The 14,694-nt window shown below is 40.6% G+C and overlaps 26 non-coding genes across 26 annotated transcripts; all 26 read left to right on the top strand.

The window, feature by feature from the left end:
• Window positions 1-72: 72 nt before the first annotated feature.
• LOC130615374 (5S ribosomal RNA) lies at window positions 73-191 on the top strand. The gene has a single exon (XR_008976464.1). It is a non-coding gene; the product is annotated as a 5S ribosomal RNA (ribosomal RNA).
• Window positions 192-641: 450 nt separating this feature from the next.
• LOC130615588 (5S ribosomal RNA) lies at window positions 642-760 on the top strand. The gene has a single exon (XR_008976676.1). It is a non-coding gene; the product is annotated as a 5S ribosomal RNA (ribosomal RNA).
• Window positions 761-1,210: 450 nt separating this feature from the next.
• LOC130616576 (5S ribosomal RNA) lies at window positions 1,211-1,329 on the top strand. Its single transcript, XR_008977657.1, has one exon. It is a non-coding gene; the product is annotated as a 5S ribosomal RNA (ribosomal RNA).
• Window positions 1,330-1,779: 450 nt separating this feature from the next.
• Window positions 1,780-1,898, top strand: LOC130616492 (5S ribosomal RNA). The gene has a single exon (XR_008977574.1). It is a non-coding gene; the product is annotated as a 5S ribosomal RNA (ribosomal RNA).
• Window positions 1,899-2,348: 450 nt separating this feature from the next.
• On the top strand, window positions 2,349-2,467 carry LOC130616589 (5S ribosomal RNA). Its single transcript, XR_008977669.1, has one exon. It is a non-coding gene; the product is annotated as a 5S ribosomal RNA (ribosomal RNA).
• A 450-nt stretch (window positions 2,468-2,917) lies between these two features.
• LOC130615183 (5S ribosomal RNA) lies at window positions 2,918-3,036 on the top strand. The gene has a single exon (XR_008976272.1). It is a non-coding gene; the product is annotated as a 5S ribosomal RNA (ribosomal RNA).
• A 450-nt stretch (window positions 3,037-3,486) lies between these two features.
• Window positions 3,487-3,605, top strand: LOC130615184 (5S ribosomal RNA). The gene has a single exon (XR_008976273.1). It is a non-coding gene; the product is annotated as a 5S ribosomal RNA (ribosomal RNA).
• A 450-nt stretch (window positions 3,606-4,055) lies between these two features.
• LOC130615721 (5S ribosomal RNA) lies at window positions 4,056-4,174 on the top strand. Its single transcript, XR_008976809.1, has one exon. It is a non-coding gene; the product is annotated as a 5S ribosomal RNA (ribosomal RNA).
• A 450-nt stretch (window positions 4,175-4,624) lies between these two features.
• On the top strand, window positions 4,625-4,743 carry LOC130616339 (5S ribosomal RNA). The gene has a single exon (XR_008977422.1). It is a non-coding gene; the product is annotated as a 5S ribosomal RNA (ribosomal RNA).
• A 450-nt stretch (window positions 4,744-5,193) lies between these two features.
• On the top strand, window positions 5,194-5,312 carry LOC130616206 (5S ribosomal RNA). Its single transcript, XR_008977290.1, has one exon. It is a non-coding gene; the product is annotated as a 5S ribosomal RNA (ribosomal RNA).
• Window positions 5,313-5,762: 450 nt separating this feature from the next.
• On the top strand, window positions 5,763-5,881 carry LOC130616601 (5S ribosomal RNA). The gene has a single exon (XR_008977681.1). It is a non-coding gene; the product is annotated as a 5S ribosomal RNA (ribosomal RNA).
• A 450-nt stretch (window positions 5,882-6,331) lies between these two features.
• LOC130615185 (5S ribosomal RNA) lies at window positions 6,332-6,450 on the top strand. Its single transcript, XR_008976274.1, has one exon. It is a non-coding gene; the product is annotated as a 5S ribosomal RNA (ribosomal RNA).
• Window positions 6,451-6,900: 450 nt separating this feature from the next.
• LOC130615860 (5S ribosomal RNA) lies at window positions 6,901-7,019 on the top strand. The gene has a single exon (XR_008976947.1). It is a non-coding gene; the product is annotated as a 5S ribosomal RNA (ribosomal RNA).
• Window positions 7,020-7,469: 450 nt separating this feature from the next.
• LOC130616253 (5S ribosomal RNA) lies at window positions 7,470-7,588 on the top strand. The gene has a single exon (XR_008977336.1). It is a non-coding gene; the product is annotated as a 5S ribosomal RNA (ribosomal RNA).
• A 451-nt stretch (window positions 7,589-8,039) lies between these two features.
• Window positions 8,040-8,158, top strand: LOC130616613 (5S ribosomal RNA). Its single transcript, XR_008977693.1, has one exon. It is a non-coding gene; the product is annotated as a 5S ribosomal RNA (ribosomal RNA).
• Window positions 8,159-8,608: 450 nt separating this feature from the next.
• On the top strand, window positions 8,609-8,727 carry LOC130615862 (5S ribosomal RNA). The gene has a single exon (XR_008976949.1). It is a non-coding gene; the product is annotated as a 5S ribosomal RNA (ribosomal RNA).
• Window positions 8,728-9,177: 450 nt separating this feature from the next.
• Window positions 9,178-9,296, top strand: LOC130615344 (5S ribosomal RNA). The gene has a single exon (XR_008976434.1). It is a non-coding gene; the product is annotated as a 5S ribosomal RNA (ribosomal RNA).
• Window positions 9,297-9,746: 450 nt separating this feature from the next.
• On the top strand, window positions 9,747-9,865 carry LOC130616625 (5S ribosomal RNA). Its single transcript, XR_008977706.1, has one exon. It is a non-coding gene; the product is annotated as a 5S ribosomal RNA (ribosomal RNA).
• A 450-nt stretch (window positions 9,866-10,315) lies between these two features.
• Window positions 10,316-10,434, top strand: LOC130615863 (5S ribosomal RNA). The gene has a single exon (XR_008976950.1). It is a non-coding gene; the product is annotated as a 5S ribosomal RNA (ribosomal RNA).
• Window positions 10,435-10,884: 450 nt separating this feature from the next.
• On the top strand, window positions 10,885-11,003 carry LOC130615589 (5S ribosomal RNA). Its single transcript, XR_008976677.1, has one exon. It is a non-coding gene; the product is annotated as a 5S ribosomal RNA (ribosomal RNA).
• Window positions 11,004-11,454: 451 nt separating this feature from the next.
• On the top strand, window positions 11,455-11,573 carry LOC130615591 (5S ribosomal RNA). The gene has a single exon (XR_008976678.1). It is a non-coding gene; the product is annotated as a 5S ribosomal RNA (ribosomal RNA).
• A 450-nt stretch (window positions 11,574-12,023) lies between these two features.
• Window positions 12,024-12,142, top strand: LOC130616637 (5S ribosomal RNA). The gene has a single exon (XR_008977718.1). It is a non-coding gene; the product is annotated as a 5S ribosomal RNA (ribosomal RNA).
• Window positions 12,143-12,592: 450 nt separating this feature from the next.
• LOC130615864 (5S ribosomal RNA) lies at window positions 12,593-12,711 on the top strand. The gene has a single exon (XR_008976951.1). It is a non-coding gene; the product is annotated as a 5S ribosomal RNA (ribosomal RNA).
• Window positions 12,712-13,161: 450 nt separating this feature from the next.
• Window positions 13,162-13,280, top strand: LOC130615593 (5S ribosomal RNA). The gene has a single exon (XR_008976680.1). It is a non-coding gene; the product is annotated as a 5S ribosomal RNA (ribosomal RNA).
• A 451-nt stretch (window positions 13,281-13,731) lies between these two features.
• On the top strand, window positions 13,732-13,850 carry LOC130615594 (5S ribosomal RNA). The gene has a single exon (XR_008976681.1). It is a non-coding gene; the product is annotated as a 5S ribosomal RNA (ribosomal RNA).
• A 450-nt stretch (window positions 13,851-14,300) lies between these two features.
• Window positions 14,301-14,419, top strand: LOC130615595 (5S ribosomal RNA). The gene has a single exon (XR_008976683.1). It is a non-coding gene; the product is annotated as a 5S ribosomal RNA (ribosomal RNA).
• The last annotated feature ends 275 nt before the right edge of the window (window positions 14,420-14,694 follow it).

The raw sequence follows: 14,694 nt of genomic DNA on the forward strand, positions 1-14,694 counted from the left end.
ATATGACCTTTAAAGTTTGAACCATTTTCGATGTAATGTGCTAATAAATCGTAGATATCTGCCCGTTTGTTTGTCTACGACCATACCACGATGAACACACCTGTTCTCGTCTGATCACGGAAGTTAAGCATCGTCGGGCCGGGATAGTACTTGGATGGGGGACCGCCTGGGAACTCCCGGTGTCGTAGGCTATTGACTTTTTCACGTTACATTATTTATCATTACGACTGTGACGTATCTTTTTTACGAAATAGCCGCTGAGTAAATCAAGAAAGAGACATGATTAGAAGTTGCTTTCCCTTCAAAACGGCTACGATCTGGCAGCAATAAATGCGCCAAGTCGCAAATGAATGGATTACGAGCGTCAGACAAAGAAAATGGCGATGTAGTAACTTTGCTAATTAACTTTGTCATATGAAAATTAAGTCGGAAAGCACCCTAGATTTCCTTCGTTGGAACTTTTTACCGGAAATCATAAAGCGCATGGTTGTCGTAATTAATGGATAGCGCTTGAAATGAGCTTTCAAATGCACATAAAAACGACCTATTTCGGATGATCCAGTCAAGAAATATGACCTTTAAAGTTTAAACCATTTTCGATGTAATGTGCTAATAAATCGTAGATATCTGCCCGTTTGTTTGTTTACGACCATACCACGATGAACACACCTGTTCTCGTCCGATCACGGAAGTTAAGCATCGTCGGGCCGGGATAGTACTTGGATGGGGGACCGCCTGGGAACTCCCGGTGTCGTAGGCTATTGACTTTTTCACGTTACATTATTTATCATTACGACTGTGACGTATCTTTTTTACGAAATAGCCGCTGAGTAAATCAAGAAAGAGACATGATTAGAAGTTGCTTTCCCTTCAAAACGGCTACGATCTGGCAGCAATAAATGCGCCAAGTCGCAAATGAATGGATTACGAGCGTCAGACAAAAAAAATGGCGATGTAGTTAATTTGCTAATTAACTTTGTCATATGAAAATTAAGTCTGAAAGTACCCTAGATTGCCTTCGTTGGAACTTTTTACCGGAAATCTTAAAGCGCATGGTTGTCGTAATTAATCGATAGCGCTTGAAATGAGCTTTCAAATGCACATAAACACGACCTATTTCGGATAATCCAGTCAAGAAATATGACCTTTAAAGTTTAAACCATTTTCGATGTAATGTGCTAATAAATCGTAGATATCTGCCCGTTTGTTTGTCTACGACCATACCACGATGAACACACCTGTTCTCGTCCGATCACGGAAGTTAAGCATCGTTGGGCCGGGATAGTACTTGGATGGGGGACCGCCTGGGAACTCCCGGTGTCGTAGGCTATTGACTTTTTCACGTTACATTATTTATCATTACGACTGTGACGTATCTTTTTTACGAAATAGCCGCTGAGTAAATCAAGAAAGAGACATGATTAGAAGTTGCTTTCCCTTCAAAACGGCTACGATCTGGCAGCAATAAATGCGCCAAGTCGCAAATGAATGGATTACGAGCGTCAGACAAAGAAAATGGCGATGTAGTAACTTTGCTAATTAACTTTGTCATATGAAAATTAAGTCGGAAAGCACCCTAGATTTCCTTCGTTGGAACTTTTTACCGGAAATCATAAAGCGCATGGTTGTCGTAATTAATGGATAGCGCTTGAAATGAGCTTTCAAATGCACATAAAAACGACCTTTTTCGGATGATCCAGTCAAAAAATATGACCTTTAAAGTTTAAACCATTTTCGATGTAATGTGCTAATAAATCGTAGATATCTGCCCGTTTGTTTGTTTACGACCATACCACGATGAACACACCTGTTCTCGTCCGATCACGGAAGTTAAGCATCGTCGGGCCGGGATAGTACTTGGATGGAGGACCGCCTGGGAACTCCCGGTGTCGTAGGCTATTGACTTTTTCACGTTACATTATTTATCATTACGACTGTGACGTATCTTTTTTACGAAATAGCCGCTGAGTAAATCAAGAAAGAGACATGATTAGAAGTTGCTTTCCCTTCAAAACGGCTACGATCTGGCAGCAATAAATGCGCCAAGTCGCAAATGAATGGATTACGAGCGTCAGACAAAAAAAATGGCGATGTAGTTAATTTGCTAATTAACTTTGTCATATGAAAATTAAGTCTAAAAGTACCCTAGATTGCCTTCGTTGGAACTTTTTACCGGAAATCTTAAAGCGCATGGTTGTCGTAATTAATCGATAGCGCTTGAAATGAGCTTTCAAATGCACATAAACACGACCTATTTCGGATAATCCAGTCAAGAAATATGACCTTTAAAGTTTAAACCATTTTCGATGTAATGTGCTAATAAATCGTAGATATCTGCCCGTTTGTTTGTCTACGACCATACCACGATGAACACACCTGTTCTCGTCCGATCACGGAAGTTAAGCATCGTTGGGCCGGGATAGTACTTGGATGGGGGACCGCCTGGGAACTCCCGGTGTCGTAGGCTATTGACTTTTTCACGTTACATTATTTATCATTACGACTGTGACGTATCTTTTTTACGAAATAGCCGCTGAGTAAATCAAGAAAGAGACATGATTAGAAGTTGCTTTCCCTTCAAAACGGCTACGATCTGGCAGCAATAAATGCGCCAAGTCGCAAATGAATGGATTACGAGCGTCAGACAAAGAAAATGGCGATGTAGTAACTTTGCTAATTAACTTTGTCATATGAAAATTAAGTCGGAAAGCACCCTAGATTTCCTTCGTTGGAACTTTTTACCGGAAATCATAAAGCGCATTATTGTTGTCAAGAATCGATAGCGCTTAAAAAGAGCTGTCAAACGCACATAAACACGACCTATTTCGAATGATCCAGTCAAGAAATATGACCTTTAAAGTTTGAACCATTTCCGATGTAATGTTCTAATAAATCGTAGATATCTGCCCGATTGTTTGTCTACGACCATACCACGATGAACACACCTGTTCTCGTCCGATCACGGAAGTTAAGCATCGTCGGGCCGGGATAGTACTTGGATGGGGGACCGCCTGGGAACTCCCGGTGTCGTAGGCTATTGACTTTTTCACGTTACATTATTTATCATTACGACTGTGACGTATCTTTTTTACGAAATAGCCGCTGAGTAAATCAAGAAAGAGACATGATTAGAAGTTGCTTTCCCTTCAAAACGGCTACGATCTGGCAGCAATAAATGCGCCAAGTCGCAAATGAATGGATTACGAGCGTCAGACAAAGAAAATGGCGATGTAGTAACTTTGCTAATTAACTTTGTCATATGAAAATTAAGTCGGAAAGCACCCTAGATTTCCATCGTTGGAACTTTTTACCGGAAATCATAAAGCGCATGGTTGTCGTAATTAATGGATAGCGCTTGAAATGAGCTTTCAAATGCACATAAACACGACCTATTTCGAATGATCCAGTCAAGAAATATGACCTTTAAAGTTTGAACCATTTTCGATGTAATGTGCTAATAAATCGTAGATATCTGCCCGTTTGTTTGTCTACGACCATACCACGATGAACACACCTGTTCTCGTCCGATCACGGAAGTTAAGCATCGTCGGGCCGGGATAGTACTTGGATGGGGGACCGCCTGGGAACTCCCGGTGTCGTAGGCTATTGACTTTTTCACGTTACATTATTTATCATTACGACTGTGACGTATCTTTTTTACGAAATAGCCGCTGAGTAAATCAAGAAAGAGACATGATTAGAAGTTGCTTTCCCTTCAAAACGGCTACGATCTGGCAGCAATAAATGCGCCAAGTCGCAAATGAATGGATTACAAGCGTCAGACAAAGAAAATGGCGATGTAGTTACTTTGCTAATTAACTTTGTCATAATAAAATTAAGTCGGAAAGCACCCTAGATTTCCTTCGTTGGAACTTTTTACCGGAAATCATAAAGCGCATTATTGTTGTCAAGAATCGATAGCGCTTAAAAAGAGCTGTCAAACGCACATAAACACGACCTATTTCGAATGATCCAGTCAAGAAATATGACCTTTAAAGTTTGAACCATTTTCGATGTAATGTGCTAATAAATCGTAGATATCTGCCCGTTTGTTTGTCTGCGACCATACCACGATGAACACACCTGTTCTCGTCCGATCACGGAAGTTAAGCATCGTCGGGCCGGGATAGTACTTGGATGGGGGACCGCCTGGGAACTCCCGGTGTCGTAGGCTATTGACTTTTTCACGTTACATTATTTATCATTACGACTGTGACGTATCTTTTTTACGAAATAGCCGCTGAGTAAATCAAGAAAGAGACATGATTACAAGTTGTTTTCCCTTCAAAACGGCTACGATCTGGCAGCAATAAATGCGCCAAGTCGCAAATGAATGGATTACGAGCGTCAGACAAAGAAAATGGCGATGTAGTAACTTTGCTAATTAACTTTGTCATATGAAAATTAAGTCGGAAAGCACCCTAGATTTCCTTCGTTGGAACTTTTTACCGGAAATCATAAAGCGCATGGTTGTCGTAATTAATGGATAGCGCTTGAAATGAGCTTTCAAATGCACATAAAAACGACCTATTTCGGATGATCCAGTCAAGAAATATGACCTTTAAAGTTTAAACCATTTTCGATGTAATGTGCTAATAAATCGTAGATATCTGCCCGTTTGTTTGTTTACGACCATACCACGATGAACACACCTGTTCTCGTCCGATCACAGAAGTTAAGCATCGTCGGGCCGGGATAGTACTTGAATGGGGCACCGCCTGGGAACTCCCGGTGTCGTAGGCTATTGACTTTTTCACGTTACATTATTTATCATTACGACTGTGACGTATCTTTTTTACGAAATAGCCGCTGAGTAAATCAAGAAAGAGACATGATTAGAAGTTGCTTTCCCTTCAAAACGGCTACGATCTGGCAGCAATAAATGCGCCAAGTCGCAAATGAATGGATTACGAGCGTCAGACAAAGAAAATGGCGATGTAGTAACTTTGCTAATTAACTTTGTCATATGAAAATTAAGTCGGAAAGCACCCTAGATTTCCTTCGTTGGAACTTTTTACCGGAAATCATAAAGCGCATGGTTGTCGTAATTAATGGATAGCGCTTGAAATGAGCTTTCAAATACACATAAAAACGACCTTTTTCGGATGATCCAGTCAAAAAATATGACCTTTAAAGTTTAAACCATTTTCGATGTAATGTGCTAATAAATCGTAGATATCTGCCCGTTTGTTTGTTTACGACCATACCACGATGAACACACCTGTTCTCGTCCGATCACGGAAGTTAAGCATCGTCGGGCCGGGATAGTACTTGGATGGGGGACCGCCTCGGAACTCCCGGTGTCGTAGACTATTGACTTTTTCACGTTACATTATTTATCATTACGACTGTGACGTATCTTTTTTACGAAATAGCCGCTGAGTAAATCAAGAAAGAGACATGATTAGAAGTTGCTTTCCCTTCAAAACGGCTACGATCTGGCAGCAATAAATGCGCCAAGTCGCAAATGAATGGATTACGAGCGTCAGACAAAAAAAATGGCGATGTAGTTAATTTGCTAATTAACTTTGTCATATGAAAATTAAGTCTGAAAGTACCCTAGATTGCCTTCGTTGGAACTTTTTACCGGAAATCTTAAAGCGCATGGTTGTCGTAATTAATCGATAGCGCTTGAAATGAGCTTTCAAATGCACATAAACACGACCTATTTCGGATAATCCAGTCAAGAAATATGACCTTTAAAGTTTAAACCATTTTCGATGTAATGTGCTAATAAATCGTAGATATCTGCCCGTTTGTTTGTCTACGACCATACCACGATGAACACACCTGTTCTCGTCCGATCACGGAAGTTAAGCATCGTTGGGCCGGGATAGTACTTGGATGGGGGACCGCCTGGGAACTCCCGGTGTCGTAGGCTATTGACTTTTTCACGTTACATTATTTATCATTACGACTGTGACGTATCTTTTTTACGAAATAGCCGCTGAGTAAATCAAGAAAGAGACATGATTAGAAGTTGCTTTCCCTTCAAAACGGCTACGATCTGGCAGCAATAAATGCGCCAAGTCGCAAATGAATGGATTACGAGCGTCAGACAAAGAAAATGGCGATGTAGTAACTTTGCTAATTAACTTTGTCATATGAAAATTAAGTCGGAAAGCACCCTAGATTTCCTTCGTTGGAACTTTTTACGGGAAATCATAAAGCGCATGGTTGTCGTAATTAATGGATAGCGCTTGAAATGAGCTTTCAAATGCACATAAACACGACCTATTTCGAATGATCCAGTCAAGAAATATGACCTTTAAAGTTTGAACCATTTTCGATGTAATGTGCTAATAAATCGTAGATATCTGCCTGTTTGTTTGTCTACGACCATACCACGATGAACACACCTGTTCTCGTCCGATCACGGAAGTTAAGCATCGTCGGGCCGGGATAGTACTTGGATGGGGGACCGCCTGGGAACTCCCGGTGTCGTAGGCTATTGACTTTTTCACGTTACATTATTTATCATTACGACTGTGACGTATCTTTTTTACGAAATAGCCGCTGAGTAAATCAAGAAAGAGACATGATTAGAAGTTGCTTTCCCTTCAAAACGGCTACGATCTGGCAGCAATAAATGCGCCAAGTCGCAAATGAATGGATTACAAGCGTCAGACAAAGAAAATGGCGATGTAGTTACTTTGCTAATCAACTTTGTCATAATAAAATTAAGTCGGAAAGCACCCTAGATTTCCTTCGTTGGAACTTTTGACCGGAAATCATAAAGCGCATTATTGTTGTCAAGAATCGATAGCGCTTAAAAAGAGCTATCAAACGCACATAAACACGACCTATTTCGAATGATCCAGTCAAGAAATATGACCTTTAAAGTTTGAACCATTTTCGATGTAATGTGCTAATAAATCGTAGATATCTGCCCGTTTGTTTGTCTACGACCATACCACGATGAGCACACCTGTTCTCGTCCGATCACGGAAGTTAAGCATCGTCGGGCCGGGATAGTACTTGGATGGGGGACCGCCTGGGAACTCCCGGTGTCGTAGGCTATTGACTTTTTCACGTTACATTATTTATCATTACGACTGTGACGTATCTTTTTTACGAAATAGCCGCTGAGTAAATCAAGAAAGAGACATGATTAGAAGTTGCTTTCCCTTCAAATCGGCTACGATCTGGCAGCAATAAATGCGCCAAGTCGCAAATGAATGGATTACGAGCGTCAGACAAAGAAAATGGCGATGTAGTAACTTTGCTAATTAACTTTGTCATATGAAAATTAAGTCGGAAAGCACCCTAGATTTCCTTCGTTGGAACTTTTTACCGGAAATCATAAAGAGCATGGTTGTCGTAATTAATGGATAGCGCTTGAAATGAGCTTTCAAATGCACATAAAAACGACCTATTTCGGATGATCCAGTCAAGAAATATGACCTTTAAAGTTTAAACCATTTTCGATGTAATGTGCTAATAAATCGTAGATATCTGCCCGTTTGTTTGTTTACGACCATACCACGATGAACTCACCTGTTCTCGTCCGATCACGGAAGTTAAGCATCGTCGGGCCGGGATAGTACTTGGATGGGGGACCGCCTGGGAACTCCCGGTGTCGTAGGCTATTGACTTTTTCACGTTACATTATTTATCATTACGACTGTGACGTATCTTTTTTACGAAATAGCCGCTGAGTAAATCAAGAAAGAGACATGATTAGAAGTTGCTTTCCCTTCAAAACGGCTACGATCTGGCAGCAATAAATGCGCCAAGTCGCAAATGAATGGATTACGAGCGTCAGACAAAAAAAAATGGCGATGTAGTTAATTTGCTAATTAACTTTGTCATATGAAAATTAAGTCTGAAAGTACCCTAGATTGCCTTCGTTGGAACTTTTTACCGGAAATCTTAAAGCGCATGGTTGTCGTAATTAATCGATAGCGCTTGAAATGAGCTTTCAAATGCACATAAACACGACCTATTTCGGATAATCCAGTCAAGAAATATGACCTTTAAAGTTTAAACCATTTTCGATGTAATGTGCTAATAAATCGTAGATATCTGCCCGTTTGTTTGTCTACGACCATACCACGATGAACACACCTGTTCTCGTCCGATCACGGAAGTTAAGCATCGTTGGGCCGGGATAGTACTTGGATGGGGGACCGCCTGGGAACTCCCGGTGTCGTAGGCTATTGACTTTTTCACGTTACATTATTTATCATTACGACTGGGACGTATCTTTTTTACGCAATAGCCGCTGAGTAAATCAAGAAAGAGACATGATTAGAAGTTGCTTTCCCTTCAAAACGGCTACAATCTTGCTGCAATAAATGCGCCACGTCGCAAATAAATGGATTACGAGCGTCAGACAAAGAAAATGGCGATGTAGTTACTTTGATAATCAACTTTGTCATAATAAAATTAAGTCGGAAAGCACCCTAGATTTCCTTCGTTGGAACTTTTTACCGGAAATCATAAAGCGCATTATTGTTGTCAAGAATCGATATCGCTTAAAAAGAGCTGTCAAACGCACATAAACACGACCTATTTCGAATGATCCAGTCAAGAAATATGACCTTTAAAGTTTGAACCATTTTCGATGTAATGTGCTAATAAATCGTAGATATCTGCCCGTTTGTTTGTCTACGACCATACCACGATGAGCACACCTGTTCTCGTCCGATCACGGAAGTTAAGCATCGTCGGGCCGGGATAGTACTTGGATGGGGGACCGCCTGGGAACTCCCGGTGTCGTAGGCTATTGACTTTTTCACGTTACATTATTTATCATTACGACTGTGACGTATCTTTTTTACGAAATAGCCGCTGAGTAAATCAAGAAAGAGACATGATTAGAAGTTGCTTTCCCTTCAAAACGGCTACGATCTGGCAGCAATAAATGCGCCAAGTCGCAAATGAATGGATTACGAGCGTCAGACAAAGAAAATGGCGATGTAGTAACTTTGCTAATTAACTTTGTCATATGAAAATTAAGTCGGAAAGCACCCTAGATTTCCTTCGTTGGAACTTTTTACCGGAAATCATAAAGCGCATGGTTGTCGTAATTAATGGATAGCGCTTGAAATGAGCTTTCAAATGCACATAAAAACGACCTATTTCGGATGATCCAGTCAAGAAATATGACCTTTAAAGTTTAAACCATTTTCGATGTAATGTGCTAATAAATCGTAGATATCTGCCCGTTTGTTTGTTTACGACCATACCACGATGAACACACCTGTTCTCGTCCGATCACGGAAGTTAAGCATCGTCGGGCCGGGATAGTACTTGGATGGGGGACCGCCTGGGAACTCCCGGTGTCGTAGACTATTGACTTTTTCACGTTACATTATTTATCATTACGACTGTGACGTATCTTTTTTACGAAATAGCCGCTGAGTAAATCAAGAAAGAGACATGATTAGAAGTTGCTTTCCCTTCAAAACGGCTACGATCTGGCAGCAATAAATGCGCCAAGTCGCAAATGAATGGATTACGAGCGTCAGACAAAAAAAATGGCGATGTAGTTAATTTGCTAATTAACTTTGTCATATGAAAATTAAGTCTGAAAGTACCCTAGATTGCCTTCGTTGGAACTTTTTACCGGAAATCTTAAAGCGCATGGTTGTCGTAATTAATCGATAGCGCTTGAAATGAGCTTTCAAATGCACATAAACACGACCTATTTCGGATAATCCAGTCAAGAAATATGACCTTTAAAGTTTAAACCATTTTCGATGTAATGTGCTAATAAATCGTAGATATCTGCCCGTTTGTTTGTCTACGACCATACCACGATGAACACACCTGTTCTCGTCCGATCACGGAAGTTAAGCATCGTTGGGCCGGGATAGTACTTGGATGGGGGACCGCCTGGGAACTCCCGGTGTCGTAGGCTATTGACTTTTTCACGTTACATTATTTATCATTACGACTGGGACGTATCTTTTTTACGCAATAGCCGCTGAGTAAATCAAGAAAGAGACATGATTAGAAGTTGCTTTCCCTTCAAAACGGCTACAATCTTGCTGCAATAAATGCGCCACGTCGCAAATAAATGGATTACGAGCGTCAGACAAAGAAAATGGCGATGTAGTTACTTTGCTAATCAACTTTGTCATAATAAAATTAAGTCGGAAAGCACCCTAGATTTCCTTCGTTGGAACTTTTTACCGGAAATCATAAAGCGCATTATTGTTGTCAAGAATCGATAGCGCTTAAAAAGAGCTGTCAAACGCACATAAACACGACCTATTTCGAATGATCCAGTCAAGAAATATGACCTTTAAAGTTTGAACCATTTTCGATGTAATGTGCTAATAAATCGTAGATATCTGCCCGTTTGTTTGTCTACGACCATACCACGATGAGCACACCTGTTCTCGTCCGATCACGGAAGTTAAGCATCGTCGGGCCGGGATAGTACTTGGATGGGGGACCGCCTGGGAACTCCCGGTGTCGTAGGCTATTGACTTTTTCACGTTACATTATTTATCATTACGACTGTGACGTATCTTTTTTACGAAATAGCCGCTGAGTAAATCAAGAAAGAGACATGATTAGAAGTTGCTTTCCCTTCAAAACGGCTACGATCTGGCAGCAATAAATGCGCCAAGTCGCAAATGAATGGATTACGAGCGTCAGACAAAGAAAATGGCGATGTAGTAACTTTGCTAATTAACTTTGTCATATGAAAATTAAGTCGGAAAGCACCCTAGATTTCCTTCGTTGGAACTTTTTACCGGAAATCATAAAGCGCATGGTTGTCGTAATTAATGGATAGCGCTTGAAATGAGCTTTCAAATGCACATAAAAACGACCTATTTCGGATGATCCAGTCAAGAAATATGACCTTTAAAGTTTAAACCATTTTCGATGTAATGTGCTAATAAATCGTAGATATCTGCCCGTTTGTTTGTTTACGACCATACCACGATGAACACACCTGTTCTCGTCCGATCACGGAAGTTAAGCATCGTCGGGCCGGGATAGTACTTGGATGGGGGACCGCCTGGGAACTCCCGGTGTCGTAGGCTATTGACTTTTTCACGTTACATTATTTATCATTACGACTGTGACGTATCTTTTTTACGAAATAGCCGCTGAGTAAATCAAGAAAGAGACATGATTAGAAGTTGCTTTCCCTTCAAAACGGCTACGATCTGGCAGCAATAAATGCGCCAAGTCGCAAATGAATGGATTACGAGCGTCAGACAAAAAAAAATGGCGATGTAGTTAATTTGCTAATTAACTTTGTCATATGAAAATTAAGTCTGAAAGTACCCTAGATTGCCTTCGTTGGAACTTTTTACCGGAAATCATAAAGCGCATGGTTGTCGTAATTAATGGATAGCGCTTGAAATGAGCTTTCAAATGCACATAAAAACGACCTATTTCGGATGATCCAGTCAAGAAATATGACCTTTAAAGTTTAAACCATTTTCGATGTAATGTGCTAATAAATCGTAGATATCTGCCCGTTTGTTTGTTTACGACCATACCACGATGAACACACCTGTTCTCGTCCGATCACGGAAGTTAAGCATCGTCGGGCCGGGATAGTACTTGGATGGGGGACCGCCTGGGAACTCCCGGTGTCGTAGGCTATTGACTTTTTCACGTTACATTATTTATCATTACGACTGTGACGTATCTTTTTTACGAAATAGCCGCTGAGTAAATCAAGAAAGAGACATGATTAGAAGTTGCTTTCCCTTCAAAACGGCTACGATCTGGCAGCAATAAATGCGCCAAGTCGCAAATGAATGGATTACGAGCGTCAGACAAAAAAAATGGCGATGTAGTTAATTTGCTAATTAACTTTGTCATATGAAAATTAAGTCTGAAAGTACCCTAGATTGCCTTCGTTGGAACTTTTTACCGGAAATCTTAAAGCGCATGGTTGTCGTAATTAATCGATAGCGCTTGAAATGAGCTTTCAAATGCACATAAACACGACCTATTTCGGATAATCCAGTCAAGAAATATGACCTTTAAAGTTTAAACCATTTTCGATGTAATGTGCTAATAAATCGTAGATATCTGCCCGTTTGTTTGTCTACGACCATACCACGATGAACACACCTGTTCTCGTCCGATCACGGAAGTTAAGCATCGTTGGGCCGGGATAGTACTTGGATGGGGGACCGCCTGGGAACTCCCGGTGTCGTAGGCTATTGACTTTTTCACGTTACATTATTTATCATTACGACTGGGACGTATCTTTTTTACGCAATAGCCGCTGAGTAAATCAAGAAAGAGACATGATTAGAAGTTGCTTTCCCTTCAAAACGGCTACAATCTTGCTGCAATAAATGCGCCACGTCGCAAATAAATGGATTACGAGCGTCAGACAAAGAAAATGGCGATGTAGTTACTTTGCTAATCAACTTTGTCATAATAAAATTAAGTCGGAAAGCACCCTAGATTTCCTTCGTTGGAACTTTTTACCGGAAATCATAAAGCGCATTATTGTTGTCAAGAATCGATAGCGCTTAAAAAGAGCTGTCAAACGCACATAAACACGACCTATTTCGAATGATCCAGTCAAGAAATATGACCTTTAAAGTTTGAACCATTTTCGATGTAATGTGCTAATAAATCGTAGATATCTGCCCGTTTGTTTGTCTACGACCATACCACGATGAGCACACCTGTTCTCGTCCGATCACGGAAGTTAAGCATCGTCGGGCCGGGATAGTACTTGGATGGGGGACCGCCTGGGAACTCCCGGTGTCGTAGGCTATTGACTTTTTCACGTTACATTATTTATCATTACGACTGTGACGTATCTTTTTTACGAAATAGCCGCTGAGTAAATCAAGAAAGAGACATGATTAGAAGTTGCTTTCCCTTCAAAACGGCTACGATCTGGCAGCAATAAATGCGCCAAGTCGCAAATGAATGGATTACGAGCGTCAGACAAAGAAAATGGCGATGTAGTAACTTTGCTAATTAACTTTGTCATATGAAAATTAAGTCGGAAAGCACCCTAGATTTCCTTCGTTGGAACTTTTTACCGGAAATCATAAAGCGCATGGTTGTCGTAATTAATGGATAGCGCTTGAAATGAGCTTTCAAATGCACATAAAAACGACCTATTTCGGATGATCCAGTCAAGAAATATGACCTTTAAAGTTTAAACCATTTTCGATGTAATGTGCTAATAAATCGTAGATATCTGCCCGTTTGTTTGTTTACGACCATACCACGATGAACACACCTGTTCTCGTCCGATCACGGAAGTTAAGCATCGTCGGGCCGGGATAGTACTTGGATGGGGGACCGCCTGGGAACTCCCGGTGTCGTAGGCTATTGACTTTTTCACGTTACATTATTTATCATTACGACTGTGACGTATCTTTTTTACGAAATAGCCGCTGAGTAAATCAAGAAAGAGACATGATTAGAAGTTGCTTTCCCTTCAAAACGGCTACGATCTGGCAGCAATAAATGCGCCAAGTCGCAAATGAATGGATTACGAGCGTCAGACAAAAAAAAATGGCGATGTAGTTAATTTGCTAATTAACTTTGTCATATGAAAATTAAGTCTGAAAGTACCCTAGATTGCCTTCGTTGGAACTTTTTACCGGAAATCATAAAGCGCATGGTTGTCGTAATTAATGGATAGCGCTTGAAATGAGCTTTCAAATGCACATAAAAACGACCTATTTCGGATGATCCAGTCAAGAAATATGACCTTTAAAGTTTAAACCATTTTCGATGTAATGTGCTAATAAATCGTAGATATCTGCCCGTTTGTTTGTTTACGACCATACCACGATGAACACACCTGTTCTCGTCCGATCACGGAAGTTAAGCATCGTCGGGCCGGGATAGTACTTGGATGGGGGACCGCCTGGGAACTCCCGGTGTCGTAGGCTATTGACTTTTTCACGTTACATTATTTATCATTACGACTGTGACGTATCTTTTTTACGAAATAGCCGCTGAGTAAATCAAGAAAGAGACATGATTAGAAGTTGCTTTCCCTTCAAAACGGCTACGATCTGGCAGCAATAAATGCGCCAAGTCGCAAATGAATGGATTACGAGCGTCAGACAAAGAAAATGGCGATGTAGTAACTTTGCTAATTAACTTTGTCATATGAAAATTAAGTCGGAAAGCACCCTAGATTTCCTTCGTTGGAACTTTTTACCGGAAATCATAAAGCGCATGGTTGTCGTAATTAATGGATAGCGCTTGAAATGAGCTTTCAAATGCACATAAAAACGACCTATTTCGGATGATCCAGTCAAGAAATATGACCTTTAAAGTTTAAACCATTTTCGATGTAATGTGCTAATAAATCGTAGATATCTGCCCGTTTGTTTGTTTACGACCATACCACGATGAACACACCTGTTCTCGTCCGATCACGGAAGTTAAGCATCGTCGGGCCGGGATAGTACTTGGATGGGGGACCGCCTGGGAACTCCCGGTGTCGTAGGCTATTGACTTTTTCACGTTACATTATTTATCATTACGACTGTGACGTATCTTTTTTACGAAATAGCCGCTGAGTAAATCAAGAAAGAGACATGATTAGAAGTTGCTTTCCCTTCAAAACGGCTACGATCTGGCAGCAATAAATGCGCCAAGTCGCAAATGAATGGATTACGAGCGTCAGACAAAAAAAAATGGCGATGTAGTTAATTTGCTAATTAACTTTGTCATATGAAAATTAAGTCTGAAAGTACCCTAGATTGCCTTCGTTGGAACTTTTTA

The sequence above is a fragment of the Hydractinia symbiolongicarpus genome, chromosome 11 (genome assembly GCF_029227915.1).
Source record: "Hydractinia symbiolongicarpus strain clone_291-10 chromosome 11, HSymV2.1, whole genome shotgun sequence".
NCBI lineage: Eukaryota > Metazoa > Cnidaria > Hydrozoa > Anthoathecata > Hydractiniidae > Hydractinia > Hydractinia symbiolongicarpus.